This window comes from Rattus norvegicus, chromosome 10 (genome assembly GCF_036323735.1).
Source record: "Rattus norvegicus strain BN/NHsdMcwi chromosome 10, GRCr8, whole genome shotgun sequence".
Lineage (NCBI taxonomy): Eukaryota > Metazoa > Chordata > Mammalia > Rodentia > Muridae > Rattus > Rattus norvegicus.
The window spans coordinates 32805668-32829967 of NC_086028.1; the positions used below are offsets into that span (position 1 = coordinate 32805668).

General features: G+C 42.9%; 1 protein-coding gene across 3 annotated transcripts in view; it reads right to left on the reverse strand.

Annotated features, from left to right (window-relative positions):
- Sgcd (sarcoglycan, delta) overlaps positions 1-23887 on the reverse strand; it is a 981842-nt gene extending 957955 nt beyond the window's left edge. For 2 of the 3 annotated variants that reach the window (XM_039086545.2, XM_039086546.2), the window contains exon 1: positions 22833-23887. The gene's annotated coding sequence lies outside the window, so the exon portion shown is untranslated. The remainder of the gene's footprint in view (positions 1-22832) is intronic. The other variant, XM_039086547.2, reaches the window with a different exon arrangement.
- Between the last annotated feature and the right edge of the window lie 413 nt (positions 23888-24300).

Below are 24300 nucleotides of genomic sequence, written 5' to 3' on the forward strand. Positions count from 1 at the left end.
AGTTTTCATCCCCCCCCCCACACCCATTCCAACATCTTTGGTACAGGAATATACTCCACAAGCTCTCAAAATACAAAAGTAAACAACGATCCAGCCATAAATCCTTATCTACAATAGTGTACTGCCTGTAAGATATGCTAGGGCAATATTGCACAAAGCTTGTGGGAGTAACCAATTAATAACTGACTTGACTTGAGGCCCACTCCACAAACCGGAGACTACATCTGACACTGCTTGGATGACCAAGATCCTAGGACTAAATAGCCCATGGATGGACCTAGGGCAAAACCAAATAATACTGGTCTAAAGAAAGAAAAAAAGTAGCAGTAAAATTACTCCTCATGATATTTAGCTGTACTATAGATTAGTGCCTCCTTCAACCATCATCAGAGAAGCATCCTCCTGTAGCAGTTGGAGAAACAATATAGCGACCCAAAGCCACATACTAAGCAGAGGGTGACAGACCTCGGAACACTCAGCGATAAATGGGATGTCTCCATCAAATCCCTCCCCTCAGAGCTCAGAGAATCCAATGGGGTAGGAGACAGAAAGAGTGTAAGAGTCAGATGGTATAGAAAATACCAAGAAACCAAGGTCCTATAAATCAACATAAGCAAAGCTCATATAAACACACAGGGACTGAACCAACATGCACAGGACCTGCACAGGTCTGCACCAGATCCTCTTTGCATATATTATGACTTCCTGTGTAATGTCTATTATGGGATGCATGAGTATGTAAACAAGTGAGTTTCTAATTATTGTGCCTTTTCTTGGGCTTCTTTTGGTTTGTCTTGTCCAACTGAGATACGATATTTTTTGTTTTATTTCTTCATTGTTTTATAAAATGAATGGATTGAACGAATAGTTGAATAAATATCTAGCTATTGGAGTGAAGGTTAACAACTGAACTGTCACTTATACCCCCAAGAGAGCAACACTGGTTATACCAACCACTCCAGGGTACATCTCATGTGGGTAATTGACCAACATATATAATGACCCCACAGATCTTGTGTGCTTTTATTTGGTTATAGTTGGTGAGGGCTTTGACTGGAGGTTGTTTGTTTGTTTAATTTGGGGTGTGGTTTTAATTTGCTTTTTTGGTTTTAGAAGGGTTTGTTGCTATATTTAGATTTCTGGATTTCTGGTGTGTGTGTGTGTGTGTGTGTGTGTGTGTGTGTGTGTGTGTGTGTGTGTGAAAGAACTTAATACTGCGTGGACTGGGAGAGGAAGAGGATCTGGATGGGAAAACAATGATCAAAATATGTTTAAATTTAGCAATTGTTTTAAATAATAACATTGTATAAAGTTAGTGTTAATTAGGTTCTATTCCTAAGATACAAATGGTTGAATGAAAGCGAGAACTGATTCCTGTAAGTTGTTCTCTGACTTCCGTGGCACACACATGTAAGCAAAAAAAATGAATATTAAGAATTTTACACACCTTACACCCACAACACGTGGGTCCACACATAACTTCAGCTAAGATCCCAAACTGGTCCAAGAGTCTTCAGTGTTTGTACAACACTTATTCTACCAACAAAGATCTTTAATTGTTCACCATCTTAATGTGCCTTGCTATTAAATGTCTATTTTGTACAACATAGAATAAGAGGTTTGCAATCCCATAGAAAGAACAACAATATCAACCAACCAGACCCCGTGCCCAGAGCTCCCAGGGACTAAACCACCAACCAAAGAATACACATGGAGGGGCCTATGGTTCAGCTGCATGTGTAGCAGAAGATGGCCTTGTCTGGCAACAAAGGGAGGGGAAGCCCTTGATGCCCCAGCATAGGGGAATGATAGGGTGCTGGGATAGGAGTGGGTGGGTGGGTGGGGGAGCACTCTGGTGGAGGCAGGGGGGATGGAATGGGGGTTTTGGGGGGGGAACCAAAAATGGTGATAACATTTGAAACATAAATAAACAAAATAACCAATTTTTAAAAAAGAATAGCACTTTTTCTCAACTCCTTCATGCAAACTCTTCCCAATGCTGGGAATAGGGAGGAAATCCTCATAGAAACCCAACACACATGTGAAGTTAAAGGAGCAAATGGAGATATTTGTCTTGCCTCTCAAATGAACACATCCTTTAATGTGTCTCTCTGGGGTGGTTTTCTTTGACAATCCATCAGATGTAGGAAGGTGGTGTAAGAATGTGTGTGCTCTGCCGTCTCATTAATTAAACTCTATACAATTCACACTAAGACAAGATGCCAAGATGTGAGCTCTCTGAGTACCCACTAACATTGTGGATGTTCTCAGGATGATCTTGACAACCAAGACAATTGTTTTTCAAAATCATGAGTGCACTCACTTTGAAACATTTGATTAGACCTAAGTATCACTTATATCCAGATTCTAATGGCAATGATGACATATTACTTCAAAACTGGCCTTTTAGTTCCCTAGGATTCTTCTCCCAGAATTTAACTTAAAAGTTAAAACCCTTATAGACCTCTATATTTTAAATGTTTTAATCATTTTGCATATGGGGTACATACATGGGGAGGTCGGAGACAATTCAGTGTAGTTAGTTCTTTATCCATCCATTTCAACGTGGATCTTTTTTGGCATCAAATATAGGATGTTGGGCTTATTCAGTATGTCATGTACTCTGAACTATCTCACCAGCATATGCTCTTTTATTTTTTAATTTCTATTTTAAAACTTTAAAGGTAAAAACATACAATTTCTTCACAGAAGAAGAATTAAAAATGAGTGACTCTGATCATGGATTCCATAAGACTAATAATGCATGTCCCTAATCCATATCAATTGAACACAGGCTTATGAGTCTCTCCAAGACTGGTAAAAACCCTATACTTGTGAAATATGGGAATTTGAGGACTCTACTAAAACCTTTACAAGTTGATAGGTTAGTGAATGATATAGAAAATTACGGTAAGACTTTCGGAATGGTAAATGCAAAACAATTAGACATGCTATGTACAAATAACTTCAAATGATGATACCAAATCAAAGAACTAAGCTGGATGGGGCCTTCTCTTGGATTGTAACCTAAGTTCTTGCCTCCCTTTTTGCTGTCTCCTTTTAATATATTTTTATCAACAACCAGAAAAATGCCAATCATGTTTGTCAAGTGTGTTTAATAACCTAGATGGAAATGTTTTGCCAGCTGATGCAAAATATAGGACCAATAATAAAGGCATTAAAAAGGGAGGCTCTTTGTACCACAGTATAGAAAACCAAGGTAGTTCTCAAGAAAAGCCTGGTTTGGAAGACCTGTGCATTTGAGGCATCCCTGCCGTCAATCTCTAAATGATAAAAACAGAAGTCTATGGTACAATGCTGTGTGTCATGGACACTAGAATCTGGAGTCTTGAGTTAGGAGACAGTGAGATATGTTTACTTTGAGTGGTTGCCAAGATTCTGCCAGAAAATGCTGGAAGAGCCAACAAGTTGAATTGGAGTCACAATATTTTAGAAACCTACTGTGTGCCGGATACTGAGATAAAATATGACAATAGGATTAAGAATCCCATATTAATGATCCAGTGAGTGGTCCTACAATTATTGATTATGCTTACACAATCGCTTGATGGCGTAGTCTCCCTTTTTTTAATATCTGGATCTGACTTGAATTAATAGTCTTTGAAGTTTCTTCAGCCAAAAAGATTATTTAACCCAAATATAAACAACTATGGGGTTTTTGTTTTGGGAGTTTTTTTTAATTTTGTTTGTTTATTTGTTTGTTTTTTATTGCTTTTTTTTCAGAATTGGGAAATGGGATAAGGGTCTCACACATCCAACCACCAAACTACATTCCCTGCCTTTGTTCTTACTTTATATATTGAATCAGGGTCTTATTAAATTGCTCAGACATGAACTCTCTCTATAGTCCAAAATGGGTTATAACATTTCCATCCTGTTGACTCAGCCTGCAGAAGACCTAGGATACAGACTTGTAACATCAAGCCTGGATGAACTATCACTTCTGATACAGAAATTCACTATGGATTCCAACTTGACTAAATTCATGACCTTAGACAAATGCCCAACTTTTGCTTCATTTTTCTGTTATAAGTGAACATTTTATTTATTTGTTTCTATGCTTCTAATGATTTCACACAGTCATAGTTATAATTAACACTAGTAATAGAATTATTACTGAAAAGACAGAGCAGTTTATATTTTAGCTTCACGGACAAGTGGATTCAAACATTTTTTTTTATTAACTTGAGTATTTCTTATATACATTTCGAGTGTTATTCCCTTTCCCGGTTTCCGGGCAAACATCCCCCTCCCGGATTCAAACATTTTTTAAATTAAAACAGATTTGATAAATATTTGAAATGCATATATTTTGAAAACAAATAGATAAAATCATATAAGGTCCTATAAGAAGAAAAAATATAGCAATGAATTGCATTATGTATTAACATATTTATCCCTGGAATTGATGAACTTTGTTAACCAATGTATTTTATGTTATTTGTAATACTTTACCTATAGACCTCAGTAAGTTTCCATTTTATTTGTGTATTTGTTTTTGTATTTATTGTTAGGCTATGTCATAAGGGAGAAAAAAGAAGGTAGAACACTGACAATTCCTAGAATTACAAACAAGAAATTTGACATAGAGAATGCAGTACCGATCCTAAATCATTCACCTTAGTTGATATATACATCAGACACAGTAGACTATAAAACTTTTTGTTTCTTGCACTTAATTATAGATGAAGGACATCAATGGCATAGAAGTACTAGAAGTGTGTGCAGGAGGGAGCTGTAAAGTGCAGCTACTGAGGAAAGATAATGGTGGTGGTGCAGTTGTTACCCAGGACAACAGAGAGACCTAGGAGAATCTAGCACTGGGACTCCAAAGTAAGGTCCTCAGATGAACAGTTCCAGGCTGACTGTGAACTGGCTAGGGATGAAAATCCTCTCTCTGCTCAGCTCCAGATGAACCAAATCAGAAATCTGGGGGTCAGCCTTCAGCACCTACTGTTGTAAAAAAACCTCCCAGGCAACTCTAAATTTAGGAACTATGAGATCCAGGTGCATCTGTCATGGTAGTCGGATTAGGTAAGAAACAGAAAAACAGCATTGCTGAAGAGGACTGGAAGAACTGGCCAAGGTAGTAGAGAAATACTGAGACAAGTCAAACATGGGCCCAGGTGTCTGCTTTCCAAACTGGTGCCATTTTTCTGAAACAGAAAAATGGAAAGAAATCAGTAAACTATGGAAGTGGGGAGATCTGACTTCTTACGTGTTTTAACCATCATTCTAAATTTAAGTACAGTCTTTTTGTGCAGGTCTGGAGTTCACTCTGTAGACCAAGCAAGCCTCAAACTCAGAGATTTGCCTGCATCTACATTCCATAGAATTGAGTACTATAAGGCATCTTATGCTGACAGCACACTTTGGAGCGGGAAGTGATCTAGAATATATATATTCTCTCTCTCTCTGTCTCTCTCTCTCTGTCTCTCTCTCTCTCTCTGTGTGCGTGTGTGTGTGTGTGTGTGTGTGTGTGTGTGTGCGCACGCACGCGTGCGCATGTGTAGCCACATGCATGTGCCCACCCATTTGTGGTGAGTATGTATTAATAATCAAAATCACTCTGTTTCTCCTGCACATGTCTGTAATCTTGATCTTATAGCTTTAATGTAACTTAACTCTGCTGCACCCCTCCACACTTGCTTACTTGCCTGTCCCTTCCTCCCCTCAAATAGTTACGAACTTATGCTTTGTCGTCTTTTCACTTTTGATTCTAGATTTGAGGAAGATGATGAAATTTTTGTCTGAATCCTGAGTCGAACTTATTTCACATACAATGATCTATGGCAAGTAAGTGAGCCATTTTGCTTCTTAGATAGAGTAAGCATGAGGATAAAGTCTTCTTATGCCCAGAGAAAATAGATGATTCTGCAACAATCACAAATAAGTGAATTTAATTGTTAGTCATGCGTATGTATATATGGATAAGATATGCCTGCATAATTGCAGTAGCCCGTGACAACAGAGACACTGAATTCCCCTGGAGCTTACACAGGGTTGTAAGACACCTGATGTGGGTGCTGGGGACCAAACCTGGGGCCTCAGAAAGAGTATTTGTGCTCTTAATTGCTGAGTCATATCTGTAGGCCCAGAAACTGCTTTTCAATCCATAAAAGTCTAGCTAAATCAGTTTTATACCAATGCATGGACTTCTAAATGCCAGCTCACCAGCAGCAGTCGCTCCTTCTGAAAGCTAATTATCTCCAAAATCACACGGACAGTATAGCAGTTGAGTTTATCACTGTCTGATTGCTTGGGTGCTGGATCTTACTGTTCAGTGCCCTGCTACTCTCCTCCTTCATAAAAAACACTCAGCTTACAACCATACCATTTTTTCAGATTTTACAAGGTTCATGCTTATATACCTTCTTCTCCCCATAGCTTACTCTAGGGTTACCTATTTTGTTGTTAGGGTTTTCCCTAAATGTGTTGTGGGTGAGGTCCTCTCTGTCCATGGATGTGTTTTGTTTTCTTCTTACTATGGACAGCAAAACAATTACAGGGCAATGTTTACTTTCCTTTACAACTTTGAGGGTGTTATTCAGGTCACTGAAGATGTTACTGTATTTATTTAGGGGTCCTTAGTGAGTGGTCTTCTGCTCTTTGGATGCTCTCCAGACCTTCTATCTATGACCCACATTTCAATTTCTTTACAGTATGTCTATGAATGGACTCCATGTTTTATTTATACTAATTGCACTCCCTGTACTTGTAGATAAACATCGTTCATTTCAGGAAACCCTCAGCCACTACTAAACACTGTGTCTTTTCCCATATCATAGTTGCATATCTGGAACTTACAGAACTTTTCAATTTAGCCTCTCTCCTAACTTAAAGAGTAAATTTTACATTTATTCATTTATTGTTTATGTGAGGTGCAAGAATCATTTCTATGACTTTCTTGTGAAGGTCTTCAGCCAATTTGTGGGAACTGGTTCTGTCCTTCCACCAAGTAGAGTAAAGAAAGGGATTAAAATCAGGTAATCAGGCTCAAAGGCTAGTAGCTTTACCATCTGAGACAGCTTGAAGGTCTTTATCCTGTTCTCAGCATCCCTCATAGATTAAATTCCTGTCTGGGTGCAGAATTCTGGAGTAATTCTATTTCCCTATAACTTCAGTTCCGCAGTGCTGTTCATCTACCCATTAAGTTCTTTATTCTATTGACAGTTTCTTTTGAAAAGTTATAGAATCTACCTCTTTATAAAATATTCATAAGCATTTCATATGGTCTTCTGTGAGGCTCCCATTCTAAAGAATTACCTTTTGTTCCTTCTTTAAACATTCATATACGGCTACTTTCTGTTCTAAATCTGCTAAGCATCGTACTGGAAATTCTCAGAAGCTCAACTTTGCTTTCTGCTTGGCTTTCTTTCTGATATTCCTAAAGGATAATAGATGCCTTTCTTGCATATCCTTGCCAATTTTGATTGTGAACTCTCCTTTTACATATGCACCCATGGGATTGATAGCAGACTATCCAGGGGGTGTTTTGCAGAGAGAGAGAGATATTTATGACTTCTTTTGCTCGAAGTCAGAAGTCACTGAGCTAGGGTTGCTTGGCCTTGTTTCAGACTTGGGTTCAGGGTGCCTGGCCTTAGCCTGCTCAAGGCTGGCATGAATAGATGGTTGCATGGTAGTCTGAATGATTTTCATCTTTCTTCCTTGCTACTGGCTCAGCACCCCTCCATTTGGGTTTTAGTTAAAGGTTTCAAGATTTTTATTTAAGTGTTAAAGTAATTTGGATAAAAATTTCCCCTTGTTCCTCTAAATCTAGCAATGAAAAGGGCAAAATTACCTGTGATCCAGATAATTGCAATATACTGACACGGAAAGCACAGATAATCACATTGAATTTTCAGTGGCATGAGTTCAATTGCTGCATCCAGAGTCATATAAAACTTTTCATCATGCCACTCAAGGGTAGATCTTCAGTGGAGCTGGCAATGTCCCCAAATACACTACTCTACTCAATACATGTTCTTTGCCTTGTAGTTTGAGAAAAAGCTTATAAATCCCCATAGACAGATACGCTAGGAAAATATATTTTACATATGCAGGACTCTTAGTACCTTCATGATTCCCTGTATGATTAAAGCATCAGGTATAATTCCAGAATCTAGTCTCTGGAGCAATAATGCTTATTGGGCTTCTCGATAACATCAGCTAGGGACTACAGGTCAGAGACTTAAACCAGCTTCTAGAGGTCGAACATTTAACCCTGCACCTCTCAGCTCTGAAGGTAGAAAGGCTAAAATGTAAATTGACTCCCAATGATCGGTGACTTTATTATCCTTTGCTATGAAATAAAGATGCCCTAAAGCACTAGTTCTAATGATTCTGCACTGCTGAACAAGAGTAGGCACTTTGAGGGTGGCCCCCAGAGAGAAAGAGTAGAAACCCTGTGTGCTCATTGGACCTAATCAAATATAGCCCTTTCACCTGTATGTTCATTGGCTCACCTACACCCTCTGGAACCTAGGATATTTACAATAAACCAGTGAATGGGTTTCATTCATGTGTGTCAGGGGGTGCAGGTATGCATGTGCGTCACACACACACACACACACACACACACACACACACACACAAACACATTACTATGGCAGATGACTTGAACTTAAAGAGAGGTCTAGAGCATGGGTCATAACCTGGTCATGCACACTTGCAGATTTGAATGAGGTTAGGGCTGAGATCCTGTTAGGGCAGAGTCTGTAGTACATGATACTATCTCAAAGTAGACTATGCTAGGACTGAATTGTAAGACATCCCTCGAGTGTCTGCTAGAGAACTCGTCACTTGGTATGTGATAGCCAAAGGCAAAATGTTCTGCGGTGGTATCTGAATGTAAAACTAGTTTGTTTTTCTTCAAACAGGGCTGATAACTTCACCCATGGATTCCCAATAAATTCAGTTTCAAACATATATTAATACTTTAAGTCTTAATTACATACAATATTTATTAGTCTTGATCCACTCTGACAGTATATACTTTTTCCAGAATCTCTAGAGGAATTCCCCAGGACCCAAAGCATAAAAGGTCATTGATCAAAAAAATGGCTAATATCATACCCAATGTATAAAGTTTACAAAACTAAATTAAACATAGAATTATGAAATAATGACTGGTAAGATGAAGAACAACTTGCCACATAAGCCTGAAAACCTGAATTACATCCCCAGGACCCATGAAAAGGCAGAAGAGAACTGTCTCAAGAGTTACTCTCTCAACCCTGCATATATGCCACCACAGAATGTACATGCCCACATACACACAAACATCACATACACAGAAACATATAAACACACAAAATAATAAATACATTTTCAAAAAGAATTACTATTTAATTTTATTTTTAAAGAGTTATTTAATTGTTATAGAATTATCCATTTTTCCTTCTCAAATATGATTCATCTCCTTATTAGAATAAAATAAATGTTAAGAACTATAAACACAACATTCTTCTTTTTTCTAGTGCATTAATTTTATTTTTTTGGATTTAGGGTCCAACTAGGCATTTTCCCAAACTGTAAGAACTACGTCTCCCTGGAGCACCCCCAGAAGGGCTGATCATGAAGGCCTGAAGGCTGCAGGCAGAAGCAACTCTGGACCAAAAGACTCCCCAGTTTCATGGAGTCTAGACACAGACACCATTCTGAGGTGGTGTGGTGCCTGTAAACACAACATTCTTATGTTAATATTTTGTTGTATTTTTGAGACAGCATCTTGTGTATCCTAGGCTGGCCTGGAACTCACTGTGGAGTGGAAGATCTTGTTGAGCTGCCAAATCCCTTGGCTTCACTGGGATTGTAAACCTGTGACACCACACTGGGGGAATATGGTGGCAGGGACAAAACCTAGGGCTTTATTCACATTTCACATGCACCCTACACCCTCAACTTCACTCTCCTTAAAATAAATGAAGTTATTTAAAACCTCTGACACCAAAGAAAGATGAAAAATGTTATCAACATTGCCTCAAAGGAAGATTTTTAAAAAAACCCTAATTTTGCATATAATAAGTTACATCCCTTTCTGGATGAGTGTTAGTTTCGTTACATTCTGAAACAAGAGAATGGAATCAGGAACATATTTCTTCCTCTGGGTTTCAAAACCAAAACATACCTAATGATACAAGCTCAATCCCTCAGAGAACGCAATTACAAAGCCTCTGGCTGCTCAAGACCAATTTGTAATCAGAGCATCAAGTCACACTGTACGGAAATGTCAGCTCTGACACAGCCTTGATGAGCTAAGATTGGACGCATGGGCCAGTTTATCATATTATCTCAACTGCCCTCTTTAGAGCTGGCAGGCCCAATTTGAGTGCAAAAAGGATTCCACTCTGAGTGATGCGTACAGCTGAAAGAGAACTGCCAGATAGTATTTTTCATTGCCATGGTTGTCTTTAACAGAAAGAAATGCACACATAAATATCATCCAACATATTTTCCTGAAATTAAGTGGCATGTGATACATATATCTAGCATTCTCCATCATGTCTGAAATGGAAGTCTTGGTAGGATGTAAGATTTGCCTTTGCTATTAAGAGTATATATTTTATTCAACAAAAATAGATTAACGCACTTCCAGCATGTGTGTCCAGTCTCCCCTTAGTTCTCTATTTGTGAGGAGTAGAGGGAATGCTGGGAAAATCATAGGAGAAGGTTCTATAAGTGGGATGGGGAGAGCCTGTTAATTCTCCATGCTGTGTAATTTCAGCCTCCTGCTTTGATCAAACAAACTGGTTTTAAAATGGTAATGACCTATAACTTTCAATAAGAAGTATAATTTCCCCCTTACTTTAGTCGGTACAGAAATTCTCGCTGATTGAAAACTCACTTCCATTGAGTGCTCTGCCCAGTAACCTCCATGAAGCCACCCCGCTCCCTGCTATTATCTTAGACTCAGAGGCTACCATGATCAGGTCTCATGCCTTTCTTCAGACATACATGATTCTTCGTGTGCTTATTCACTGAGTACATTTCAATGATTCTTATAATCTCAGCAGGATTAATGGGCGAACGATTTTCACAGAAAAATACTGAATTCAGTAATAAAAATGCATTTAAAAGAAAGTAATAGCCATGTAAGCTTCTTTACTAATCCAATCCAGAGTGAGGCCTGGGCAGTTCAGATGCTGGAGGGTGCTGTGTTTATCGCACAGCTCTCCTCTGCCCCACTGTGACCCCCTGGGGGTCTGCATGCTCTTCAGCACTCTTCCCCTGTTGGGTCTCAAGCGTGAGGCAGAGAGCATAGCATCGGCCTCTCTGCTCACTCTCCCTTCCACATAGAAAGCTCTCTCAGCAGATAACCTGCTAGGCAGGATCCCGCTGAAGGCTCAGTTACAACTGTTTACTGTCCTCAATTTGTTCTGGCTTAAGCCAATGCTGACCTCCACAGGCACCTGCAATCACACAGCACAGACACACACAAACACGCATAATAGCCATCAGCGGAGAAGCTTCCTCCTGAAGCAGAGGGTCAAAATACAGAGACCCGCAGGCAGACATTAAGCAGAGAGTGAGAAAACAGGGAAGGCTCAGTCCTAAGCAGAGTGCCTCCATCAAATCCCTCTCCTCAGGGTTCAGTGAGCCCTGTGGACAAAGGAAGGGTGAGCGGGAGGAGTGAAGAGAGAGGATGGAGTAGTAACAAGGTAACAAGAGCCTTCAAATCGACAGGATTAAAGCTCATGTGAATTCACAGAGACGGAGGCAGAATGCACAGTCCACCTACAAAGCCACCCCTCACACATACACCAAGGCACAGGGAACACTGTAGAGCAGAGAACTGGATAAAAGGAATGTGAGAGCAGGTGAGTGGAGGAGTGAAATGCTCTCCACTGGACAGGGCGTGGTCTTTACACGCATTAGCTCACTGCACCTACAGTTACTAGCAGAGCAACTCATGCCCAGGCAAGTTGAAAATCCCAACATGATTGGACAAGGGTCTATTAAGGCTCCACTTCTAGCTGAGTACTTGCTAGCTCCTGGGGAAGGCGGGGGGGGGGGTTACTTCACTTTGGGATTGAGGCCACCAGTAAGTGTCCTATGCCCAAGTGAATGACACCTACACAAACAGCCTATGCACACGGGCAGCACTAACTGCCAGCAGTGAGTTATAATTTCGAAAGAGGAGGTAGACAAGTTGGGAAGGATATGTGTTAGGGGAGAGTCCCAAGGTTAGATATAGGTGAGGAGTGGAATTAGATACATTGAGATACATCATATACATGTTTAAAGTTTTCAAATAATAAAAATAACTATAAAAGGAAATAATAATAGCCTACCAGACCCACCATAAAGGCAAACAGAGCATCTCATTACATCCTGTGCTGTCAATAACCCAGGACCACAGGACCCAATATGGCAGTCAAAGTTGTAACATCTGTTTTAAAGCACTCATTCTAGTTATTTTCCAGCAACTATATGCTTTGGCACAAGAATCTCAGAGATGATACTCAGGATGACATAATTTCTTAAGATGGCTTGTAACATTCATTTTTATATGGCCGAGTAGTATTTCATTGTGCAAGTGTACCACATTTCATGTAAATAAATGGAACTAGAGCTCTTGGTCCTTGTTCTTTCCCTTTTCCCCTCTTCCCCTCTGTCCCTTCTCTCCCCATTCTCCTCCCCCTCCCCTCCACATGCTCATGATCAGCCTCTACTCCTCTCCTCTTCTACTCTTCTTCTCTCATTAAACCTTTCCACGTGGAAAAAAAATGTAACTAGAAAAAAATAATCATTCTGAGTGAGATACCCCTGACCCAGAAAGACAATTGCGATCAAATTCTTGTTCAACCATCATCAGAGAAGCTTTCTCCTGCAGCAGATGGGGACGAATACAGAGACCCACAGCCTGGCATTATGCAGAGAGAACTTTCCAGCATTAAATGGGATGTCTCCACTAAATCCTTCCCCACAAAGCTCAGCGAATGCTGCAGAAGAGCCAGGGAATATGCATAAAACACACACACACACACACACACACACACACACACACACACACACACACCCTCTAAATCAACAGGGTCAAAGGTCATATAAACTCATAGAAATTGAAGCGGCATGCACGAGGTCTTCATTGCTCTGCATTAGATGGGGTCCTAGAGCTGAAATGATTCGTGGACACGTGCCTCCATTCCTAACCCAGAAGAAACCTAACATATATACCCACTTACAAATGAAATTTTAGTTTCCTCCAAGGGAATCTCACTGGAGAAACAAACTACTCTTAAAGGTAGGTAGCATGCCCAGCACTAAAGGGCCATCAGAAAATGAATTCCACGGCATAACTAGAGATTCCTTATCTCGCAATGTCCTACCAGACACTTTATAAATTTTTAAGAATTCGATATCATTTTATTTTATTTATTGTTCATTCTTCTCCCTTTTTACCCTATGGTGGCTCCTGTCGTGTGTGTGTGTGTGTGTGTGTGTGTGTGTGTGTGTGTGTGTGTGTGTGTGTCTGTGTGTGTGTCTGTGTCTGTGTCTGTGCCTGTCTGTGTGTGTACACATATTATGTCTTCCAGTTTAGTTTTTATGAAATCTCTAAATGTGAAAACAAGTGGGTCTCTGTTTCTATGTCCTCTCTTGAGCCGCCTCCCCTTCCAACTGTTTGTTTTGTCCAATTTCAATGTGGTAATCTTTGCTTTAACTTATATTTTATTTTATTTATTATGTCTTAGTAACCTGTTTGTTTTCTAATGAGAGACAGAAAAAGTGTAGATCTGTATGGGAGAGGAATTAGAGACAAACTTGTGGGAGAACAGAGGAAGGGAAACCATAGTCAGATTGTATTGTATAAGAAAGAATCTATTTTCAACAATAAAAAAGAAAAAATAAACAAAAAATTACAATCTTTAAATGTATCCCAATTTTCTCTTTTGAAACTTATTCCCCAGTGCCATAGTGATGAAACAGGAGATCTCTGGAAAGTGACTGGGTGAAAAAAATCTATTCTATACTTTACTAAGGGGTCTTGTTCACTCTCTTGTCATATGATGCCCATTATAATAATAAAACACAAAAAGAACACAGACCAAGTACTCTGGGTGATTCTTTTAGACAGATGGGCTCTGAACTGTAACTTAAATAAACTTGTTATGTACAAATTCTCCAGTGTGTGACATTCAGTTACAGGAACAGGAACAACAACATAAATGAACAAAACTATACGTGGAAGCCCATGTATCAAATATTAACTCTTTAAAAGAAACTACACATTAGGAGAGTATGCCCAAGTCACAGGATGGATATGTAAGCAATCAATGAAAGCAATCTGTCAAACTGAAGCTGATTAATAGCTAGAAGAATGCTGTCATTCATAGGTATGAGGTAGCATTTGATTCTAACACCGCCTCCGTCCCTACCATGTCAGGTGATCTGGAACAATGAAGAGGGGACTCCCTTCTAGGGTTTCACTTTCTCCTTCCTCCCTGCAGGAGTTCACAACATGGGATGACAATGCATTCCAAAACACAGATCAGCTTTCATCTGAAATCTTCTCCAAAGCCCCTAGTATTAGTAGATAAGCCCCAAGAACATAGCTCCATTGGCAGGTACTGATAGCTAAGAGGAGGGACCTACTTCAAGCAAGTTAAATCATTACATTAAATCCTACAATGGAGAAATGAAAAGACCTGTCTCTTTTACATCTTGGTTCTGAGGAGAACATCTTTTGCTGCATCCCCTGACATCCATCATAGGCTCAAAAGCCAAAGGGCCAACCAGTCAAAGACTATATAGCCATATATAGAAACCGTAAGCCAAAATAACCTTTTGCTTCTTGTAAATGGGTTTTCTTGGGTAGTTTGTCACAGTGACACAAACCGAATAACATAGTCATGCCAACAAGTCCTTAGGTCATAGGGGCATTTTAAAACATGGACTGGACTAGAATATATGAGCCCTAGCCATGGTAAATATTTGTTGACTTTTTATCAAATCTGTAGATGTCTTCTATGTCTACTGTTAAGAGAACACAGAAAGTTCACATAGTACATAGCCTACTGTAAGGACATTAGTTAACATTTCTGGGGGTGGGTATATACTAAATAATAAAATATGCCTCACAATATATGTCACAGATGTCTGAAAGCCATGGGAGAAGGCAGACTCTGGGCTCCTTTAAAGATGGTAGATTTCTGAGAAATGGAAACAATATGAGCTAGTGACCTAGGAATACTTAAACTTTGGAAATACTTGCCCTTCTGGTTACAGCAGTGAGGATTAAACACAAGTCAACTTTCTCCAGCCTGGAGGAAAAATCTCTCTGGGCTGTTTCCTTTGTGCTTACTACCCCAACTCAAGAGTTTATTTTGGGGGATAAAGGTAAAGAAGAGAGATGCCACGAGTCCTCGGTGTTGTCATTACATGCAGTTCTGACTAACAATCACAATTTTTCTTCTGAAAACTTATAGCACTTTGATATATAATGATCTATATTATATCTGTGCTCTCTCTCCTTGGGGATGGGGCTACACGTGTACATACATATGGAAGCCAGAGGGCAATGTGTGTATCATCTTTCACTTCCCCATCGTACTCTTTGATATAACATCTTCTCACTGAATTTGGACCTTACCTACAAGCTAGAGTGATTAGCCAGCATAACCCCTTACCTGTCTATTGACTCTCCAAACAGAGTTTCAGATAAACTTCACCATGTCTGGTCTTTTACGTGGGTGCTGGGGATCTGAACTCGGGTCCTTGTGCTTATGCATCAAGCACTTTACCAAGTGAGCCATCGCCTCAGCCTATATATGTATTGTTAATCTTCATACAGATTCTTAAAAATTATGTTGCTTGGCATATGGTATCAAAAGGAAAATACACACGAAGAGTTTAGAACCACGTTGGCAGACAAAGTACTCAAGACGTGATAGAAGCACCAGCAGTGGGAGCTGCGGCAGCTGGTGCTGACGGTGCAGGTAAAATTTATCTTCAGTGCCCGCTAAAAGGCCTCTGTGAAGAAGTGGGGCGAGATGCTAGGTCCAGATGGTTATAATATTCCACTTACGAGACTTTACGTTTCCACATAAGACCAGAGAGGATGCTAAATTAAATCCAGAAGAATTAGCCCTTAAAGAACAGAAGGATGTTAGGGAACTATCTATTCAAGATAGTAAAGAATTTTTTTTTCTGTTAGTAAGGATGCAGAAAGGTGACAATCCCTTGCTGCTAACCCTTATGTATCAAATCAAAAATTGCACTAAAACTCTAGATTGATTAGGGTGGAAAAGCAAGGAAAATTTCTATGTGTGCCTCCTCCCCTTGAATAATTGCAGTCCCCTGAAGTTACTGTGAGTTAGTGTGGAGAGAGTTTCGGGATGCATAGGAGGTTCTGGGGTGAGATATTTCCTCTGCCTTGTCAGCATTGATTATAATGTTTTCAGAGGATCATCCACAATATATCACATCAATGATCTGTGTCTTACTGTCTTCATAATATTGGCACCATGTGATCAAGACCTCTGTGTTAACAAATGTCCCAGCACACTGCACACATTTCTGTATCTGAGGATGCAATGAAGCAGATTCACTTAGTCCTACTCCACAGCATCCTACAGGTAGAGAGAAAGGTTCCAAGTACTGACTTCCCGTCTAGACCAAGTACCAGGAGATTGACAAAGAATATCCACAAATCTCCCATTGTTCGTGCATCATCACACATACCACCATGGGAACGTCCCTGCCCCTGCTCCTTTCTTGTACATTATAACTGCAACAACCCCGTAAGGCCTCACTAACACAGCACCTGCCAAGAAGGTCTCCCATGAGCCTCTTCAACACTTGAAGTCTACACAGGGAAAGCCTTTTAGAACTGTTTTGCTCAATCCTTTCTCCACAGAGAGTATCTTAGAATTTTTCAGGGAGCAGGCTGTATGGACTGCAGCGTGCACATGCACACAGTCAGTGCAAGCGAGCAGCTGGCCATAGATGTGTTAGTCATTCTCAGTTGTCCATTAAGAGTCCTGGGACTGCAGCCAGGAAGCACCGGACTCTCACACTGAGTCTGAGGCTACCTTGCTGAGCAGCCTCAGGCAAGCTCCTTCCCTTCCCTGAGCCTTGGGTTGTTTATCTTTATTTTCTTTTTCCTTGCTCCTTCTAGCTGCTGAGACCAAATCATCTCTAAACTTCACTATCATTCCAGCAGTCTATTAATTTCTAAAACTTTTTTGAGCTCAGAAACAAAAGTGTCTTTATGAGAAACTAATTAAAAGTACAGATAAAATCACATTAACTTATAAATCAGAAAGTCCCTTCTAATTACATCTTAAGCAACATCAAAATAGAGCTTGCCCAAAGCTACCACAGCAGTTAATCACCAGCTACTGACACTATTATTCCCACACCTCCCCCAACCCTACCTACCCCTGATTCCCCTAGGTAAAGAGGGTTGCCTCCTGGGATACACTGTGTTTGGATTCCAGTTGTTCCCATTCTTCTTCTTTTAGTGCATAAAGGACAACAGACACTTCTTTTTCTAGGCCACATAGAATTAGCCCAAATTCATTTAGCCATTCAAGTATTTTTTTAACACCTTCTGCATGCCAGACATGGCCCTGCCAAAACAACTTCCAGTAAGTAGGTAAGTGAATTTTTATAGAGACTCAGTACCAGATACAAAGAAGCACACTACCATTTCAGTGGGTACTACTTTGCAGACAAAATCCAATCCTGGGGGGAATTGCAGCAGAGTTCCCCAAATAAGGAATATTCTTGCTTTGATAATAATTCAGCCAAGAAATAACAGTGGGGAACTAATCCCTGGCAACTCTTTGGAACCCAAAACAACTATTTGGAGACAATTTAACCATTTAAGGAGAATCCAAACATCTCAATCGATTTCCACTGCTCTATTGGACAGTCTCCACCATGAGGTTCGTGAAAATGAGAATCGACGCTTAGCCTTCGAACTTAAGGATGGTGCAAACCCTTTCTATCAGAGCCACGAAGGTGGGTGAGTTCAGACAGATGCAAGCTCAGAGTTTTAGATGTGCATAACACAGACAAGTTGCTTAAGCTCTTGCCTGGCACTTTTACTCTGGGTTAACTAGGGTCTGCCAATCCACTGACGTTCACTTGGAGCCTGGCAATACTAGCTAGAGAGGGATCAGAGCTTCGCTGGAGACCCTGAGCCACATAGTAGGGTAAAGCCTGGCAGTTTGCAATGTCTCAGCTTCCAGATGAAATGAAGTTTTGGCAAAGTTAAATAAACAAGACAAGGTAGTACTACCAAGCAAGCTGAAGGTGGGCTTTGCCCCGAGTTGTCCATACTCAAGCATTAGCTACCTTTGATTTCTCCACTGCTTTGCATACCTCCTCAAATTTTCAGCACTCAAACAGAAAAACGAATGCCAGCATATTAAGGATGCAGACACTGTAAATAGAAATGATTCTCTGCTTTGCATTCTCTTCGTAAATGACTACCGTCATCCAAAATACACGTACCACATGGTCACTTATCGCAGCCACCCAAGGCTCAATTACTACCCTTGAATAGGAGGTCAGGGTTAAAAGCAACAGATTCAAAAGATAAATTTGGACCTGAAAGGGGAGAGATGACAGAATAGTTTGTCGGACAAGATGTCTGGCACCTTTGGCCATATTTCAATGGAACAGAAAAGATGTTGAGGTCACCGAGAAAGCAATTTAAGTGGGCCAGAGAGAGACAGTGTGGGTGATGGCTCCTTTTTTACCTGCAGGGTGAGACGGTGCTCTGCTCAGAGGGAATGGGAAGCCTGTTGATGGATGCTTCTTTCTCAGAGCATAATTAGACCTACTAACGTGGGAGACAGCCTGATGCTTCTAACACAGTGCTACCTTGGACTCACTCTTGACATCGTTTTGGGTCAAATAGGAATATAAATGCTAACACTGGTAAGCTTTCCAAGCAGGTACAAGGAAAAATAAAACGCAAATGTAATGAAGATCCACGTGTTTGTGGCACTTCTCAAAAAGAGCTGTCACTGACATTTAGTCCACTGATTTGTATATTTAAATTCGCTGGAGGCAGGAGGGCTTGAGGTTCTCCTGAAGCTGTCTGGAAGGGCTCCACAATGTGTGAATCCAAGAGCTTCAAATAACTGGGGCAAATGGTGCTGTGCAGATGTAGGCTTGGGGCATGGACTAAAAATACAGATTTCTGGGCTCTCTGCCCTAATGTTTTAATTCAGTGAGCCTCTAGGAGGGTCCAGGAACTTACTTACATTTTGACTAAGAGGCATATATGACCTTGGTGCTCAGTGCCACACACAGTCATCAATGGTAAGCTAGAGAAACTGGAAACTCTAGAAACTTGGGTCCAAGTCTCCGTTTAGCAGTTGATGGTTATGGGCTTTCTGGCATAGCCTACCTCAATTTCTTCAGCATCCTTTCATCTAGGAGAGCTTAGGCAGGTCTCTAAACCGACTCCATTAAGTGTGAGTGGGGTAGGAGCTATACTGATATGAAGTGGAGACCTCAGGCTTAAGTCAACCAAACCTGGCCTCAAGCTTCAGCCGTTCTGCCTTCTAAGTGGACCACAGATAAAGATAGGTTTCTCTAGAAAAAGTTACATAATGTCACCAAGTCTCAGACTCCTCAGACCATGAAATGCAAATGGTAATAACAGTGCCCAGGGCATTGGGTTCTTTTGTATATAAAGAATGGCTAGAATGAGGCCCTGCTGACTATCCAGTATCCCTTAGTTGCAAACAACCCAGGAAGGTCAACCAGAGGAGCCAGTCTGCTGTCCTCTGGAGTCCCTGTGATTAATGAGGCTCATGGAAAGGTAACCCTGGATGAGTGATTCCCTGGACTTGTCCTTTTATGAAGAGATATTCCCAAGAAATGAGCTTTTCTAGGGAGGATATGATATAAGAAGGATGTATTAATTGCATCTCCAAGGAACAAATACAGGAAGAAATTAGAGAAGGGCGTTTCGAGGTCTACATTGTGTTTTTCAAATGTAGTCCAGTGATGACCCTCTTCAGAATCAACTAGCATACTCACTAAATTTGAAAATCCTATCTCCACTTGATTATGGTCCCATGGGAGTAGTTCCCTTGGCTGGTGGAGGCTCTACTCTCTGAATGAGGGGCAAGTCACCAGTGGTAAAGATAGGTGGTCAAATTCCTGTGCTCCCATTCTCCTGTCCTGCGAGTTTACATTATCCTGGGAGGAGGGGCCAGGGAAGACAAGGTACTTGCACATCTGTGCATTTTCCAAGAATCTAGTTTCCTTGTACCCTGGACATCCTTTCTGCAGCTATGTTCCTAATTATTTCAGAATTATCCATATAGTCCCAAGAAAGCACAATAACCAAGGCTGGCTACTAAAAGATCTGGGCTATCCTACCTTCCTTAAAATGGTAGTGTGGCTAATATAAATTAGAGACTAAAAGCACGAAGTGGCCAACACCTATGTCTCCTCCATTTTCTCACCTGGATGTCTCACCCTCTGTGTTCCCATTCTATTCTTTTCTCCTCTACATTCTTGTCTTCATTCTTGCCTAACATTTCCTTCCCCCTTCCTTTCCTTTATCCCTCTCTAATAATTGATCCTGCTGTCCTATGACTTTGCCTGTGTTCTCTCTGTCTCTGTCTCTACATCTGCCCCCATCCTCTTGCACTTGCACCTGCTCTCAGGGCTCTCTCATTATTGCTATCTTTCTCTCTACATCTCTCTGGCTTTATGTCTTTCTGCCTTATACCTGCATCTCCTTATCATACACAATACGTTACTGCCCTTTCATCCTTCTGACAGCCCACTGCCAGGATCCACATCAAATGTGGAAAGCCCCTGTGCCCCTGACAAGACATGGGCCCCATGAGAATCAGCAAGCATATGCTAAAAGTCAAGCCTGAGACCTCACTATTTAATCCATATGAGCAATCCCCTGCCGGAGACCTAGAGTGTGGAGAGCTATCACCTGGTGGGAAACTAAACTTGGACTAGCTGCTGAAATTCAGAGGCAGTTACAGAGACAGCAAGGGCAAAGAGCCCTAAAGCCAAAACTGTCTTCAGGAGGGGAACCATGGGCCCTTGTGCAAATGCTTGAGGGTTCTTTTGCACTTTGGAATGCCTGCCACTTTATTCTAGGGTTCAAATGCCTCACTGAAACCTGGTGGCAGAGGCCACTAAATGTGTATAAGTGTGGCTTTTCCTTCTTAAATCTTCATCCGTCTCAAAGCCAGCCAGCCTACATCCTCAGAACACAAGCACCTCAGTATGGGTGCAGGCTCTGAATGATGCCCCCTCCAGACACATAGGAGTATATGCACCCTGGCATCCTCTTCTGGTTTCCACCCTCACCTTCCACTCTAGTTGTTGCCTTTCCAAAGTTCATGGTGTCCCGGGTGGGTGGTTCTACACTATATGCGGGCTAGCTCAGATTGAGCCACTGCATACCGTCAGCAAATGCTGCTGTGGGTGCTATCAGCACTTTACACTGGGAAAACCAGAAGAATGGTGGCTTCAGGAGAATAACGAAAGGCTCAAACATACTCTAGCCTAAGTCTAGGCAGCAGGGATGCAGGGATGCTCGCATGCATGTTCTCTCTCTCTCTCTCTTTCTCTCTCTCTCTCTCTCTCTCTCTCTCTCGCTCTCTCCCTCCCTCCCTCCCTCCCTCCCTCCCTCCCTCCCTCCCTCTCTCTCTCCCTCCCTCCCTCCCTCTCCAATTTCTTCCACCCGACACGACATTTCCACATACTCACTTGCACACACTATGCATACACCTACACCTGTCTACTTTTCAGAATAAAAGTTTGAGTGAGTGGGGTAAAGAATGAACTCCAGCAAGGCTCCTGGTCCTCTTGAAATGCCCCTCCGATCGCTGGAGTAAAGAGCAGCAAAACTGAGATTTGGCTCACAGCCCAGCCTCGGGAAGGAGAATACCCACCACCAGGGACCAAGAGAGAAAGCCAAAGCCGGGGCTCAAGTCCAAGGACCAGACAAGTCCACGTAGCCCAGCTGAAAGGCCCCTCAGTTGCTTGTATGTTGAAACCTCAGGCAGACACACAAAGGAGCTGCTGTTTTCCTCCAGGAGGCATTTGGATGCCTCCCACAGCCCAAATTGGGCTGGAACTCAGAAATCCCATTTTCTTGCCCACGTTCAGATGCTATCATGCAAGTGGTAGGGCAAGCCAGGGCCCCTTGGGAGAGCGAGTGGTTTCCCTCCAGGAACCCAACTACAAGAAGCATGCTTAAGCCACCTGTTGTTGGTCTTGGTTGGCCCGCCCTGTATCAGCCTGCTGCAAACCTTCATCCTGTTAGAAGTACCCTGGTTGCTCGACCCAGTAGCAAGAAGTAAATTTCACTCATGTCTCTTCCTCCAGCCACCTCTTCTGACCCTTCTAAGCCTCCCTCCCATCTTCTTTGTCCCTTTCCTGTGCAACTCCAGTCTCTTTTCCCCACATTCTCTCTTAATATTCCAGCAGTAATTTCTCTTTCACGAAGTGCACTTAGTGTCTTCCTAGAGACTGGGGGTTTCCCATCATCTCCCAGCGCGCCCCAGCAGCAGCTGATCTCCAAGCGCTTACGCAGGGTGCTTACTGAACGCGCGCGGGCAGGCTGAAAAGACCCAAATGGCCCGTTAATGGGGAACAGTGAGTGACCTGTTCTCAAAAGCCCCTTTTCTCCTTGGGAAGAGTACTCCTCTGTGGTTTCAGTAAAGAAGGTAATCGGGCTAAGGAACCAATGTTTTGTTCGCCACCAATCCCAGGATAAGTGCAAGAGACTCAACTTTCTGGCGTCTGCCCCGCATCTCTACAAACTGCTATTTGCGGGGAAAGGACACCATCACCAGCGGGCTACTCACCCTCAAATGTGGATGTTTCTCTTGTAAGGGTTCTCAGCAGTCAGATGTGCACGCAGGGGCAGCGAAACCCTTTAGTGTCTCACTCCTCTCCTGGGCCGCGCGGCTTGAGCTACGCGCTGGGAGCGGGGCGGCGGAAGGCAGTGGATCCCATGGGTGGCGAGTTGGCAGAGGGCGCGCCGCCCGGCTGGGGGCGCATCGCTCCCGGGGCTGGCGCAGGCTGCAGCGGGCCGAGGGGCTCCCGGGGAAGTTGGTGGTGCTGGGAACAGACTTCAGACTTGGCGCCCGCTTCTCCCAGTGTGGCCAGGCGCGTCCTCCGGGAGCGATCGGAGGACTTGCGGGTGGAAGGGAATTGGGGGCTGCGGGTGCCAGCAAAGCAGCTGCAGGAGGCGTCCCTGGCCACCGCCTAGAAGCAGCACAGCGACCTCGCACTGCCCGAATCCCTCAGCGCTGTCAGGAGCCGAGGGCGAGCGACCCAGCCAGGCTGCCTGCTCCCGGCAAGCGGGCGCCCTTTGCTCAGAGCCTGGCTCGCTCCAGCCCGCTGCGCTGCTCGCGTCACGGTCCTGGTCCCCTCCGCTGCTTCGCCGGCTCACAGTGCTCAGCTGGAGCGAGAGGCTGAGCGTGAGGCGGTCGCGGCTCCCGCAGCATGGAGGGCGATCTACCCGGCTCGGGCTCAGGCTAGGGCAGCAGCGGCCGCCGCCTCCCGCGCGCCCACGTGCGGGAGCCCCGGTGTGCGCGCTCCGGCTGGCGGGGCTAGAGAGAGGGAGCGAGGGCGAGCCTCGGGTGGGGGCGGCGGGGACAACCCGTACCCCCGCGCAGCCGAAGGCAAGCTGCTGAGATTCCCGAGAGCGCGGGGCTCCTCGCCTGCAGCTTGGAGAAGGGAGATGCACAGGGATCCCTGGCCGTCCCCTCCCTTTGCAGAGAGCCTGAGTAAAGCCCAGGGGGTTGGGGGAGGGGAGGGGCGCCCCGTTCCGCAAGATCGGCCCGGAGCAGCTAAGAGTCTCCACCACTGTCTCCTATGAAGGGGCCATATTCAAGTCCCTTGGAACCCCCTCTGTCTCCCTGGAAGAGAATGGGGTTCTGAAAAGGAGTGGAGGAGTCTGCGGGTTCCCAGGGACAGCTTGTTCCGGCTTGCCCCGCCTTCCTCCCAGAGTAAGCACTTTTCCTGTTAGCCAACAGACTCCAAGGGGCGCCTCCTTCCAAACAGAAGGGAGTTGGCTTGCAAGATGGGCCTGACACCCTCCAATCAACTGGCACATAATTAGAGAGCCCCAACTCTGAGCAGAACCCCAGAGGAATCCACAAGCCTCTGTAGATGACAGCCAGTCTGGTATCTTCTGGCCTCTTCAAACACCTCAGTCAGACCCTCCTGGACCTCTTTCCTCCAGCCATAAAATCAGCTTCTTTCCTGATAAGAGTAGAGAAGAGACACAAAACAAAACCAACCAACTGTGGACGAATTTAAAAATTA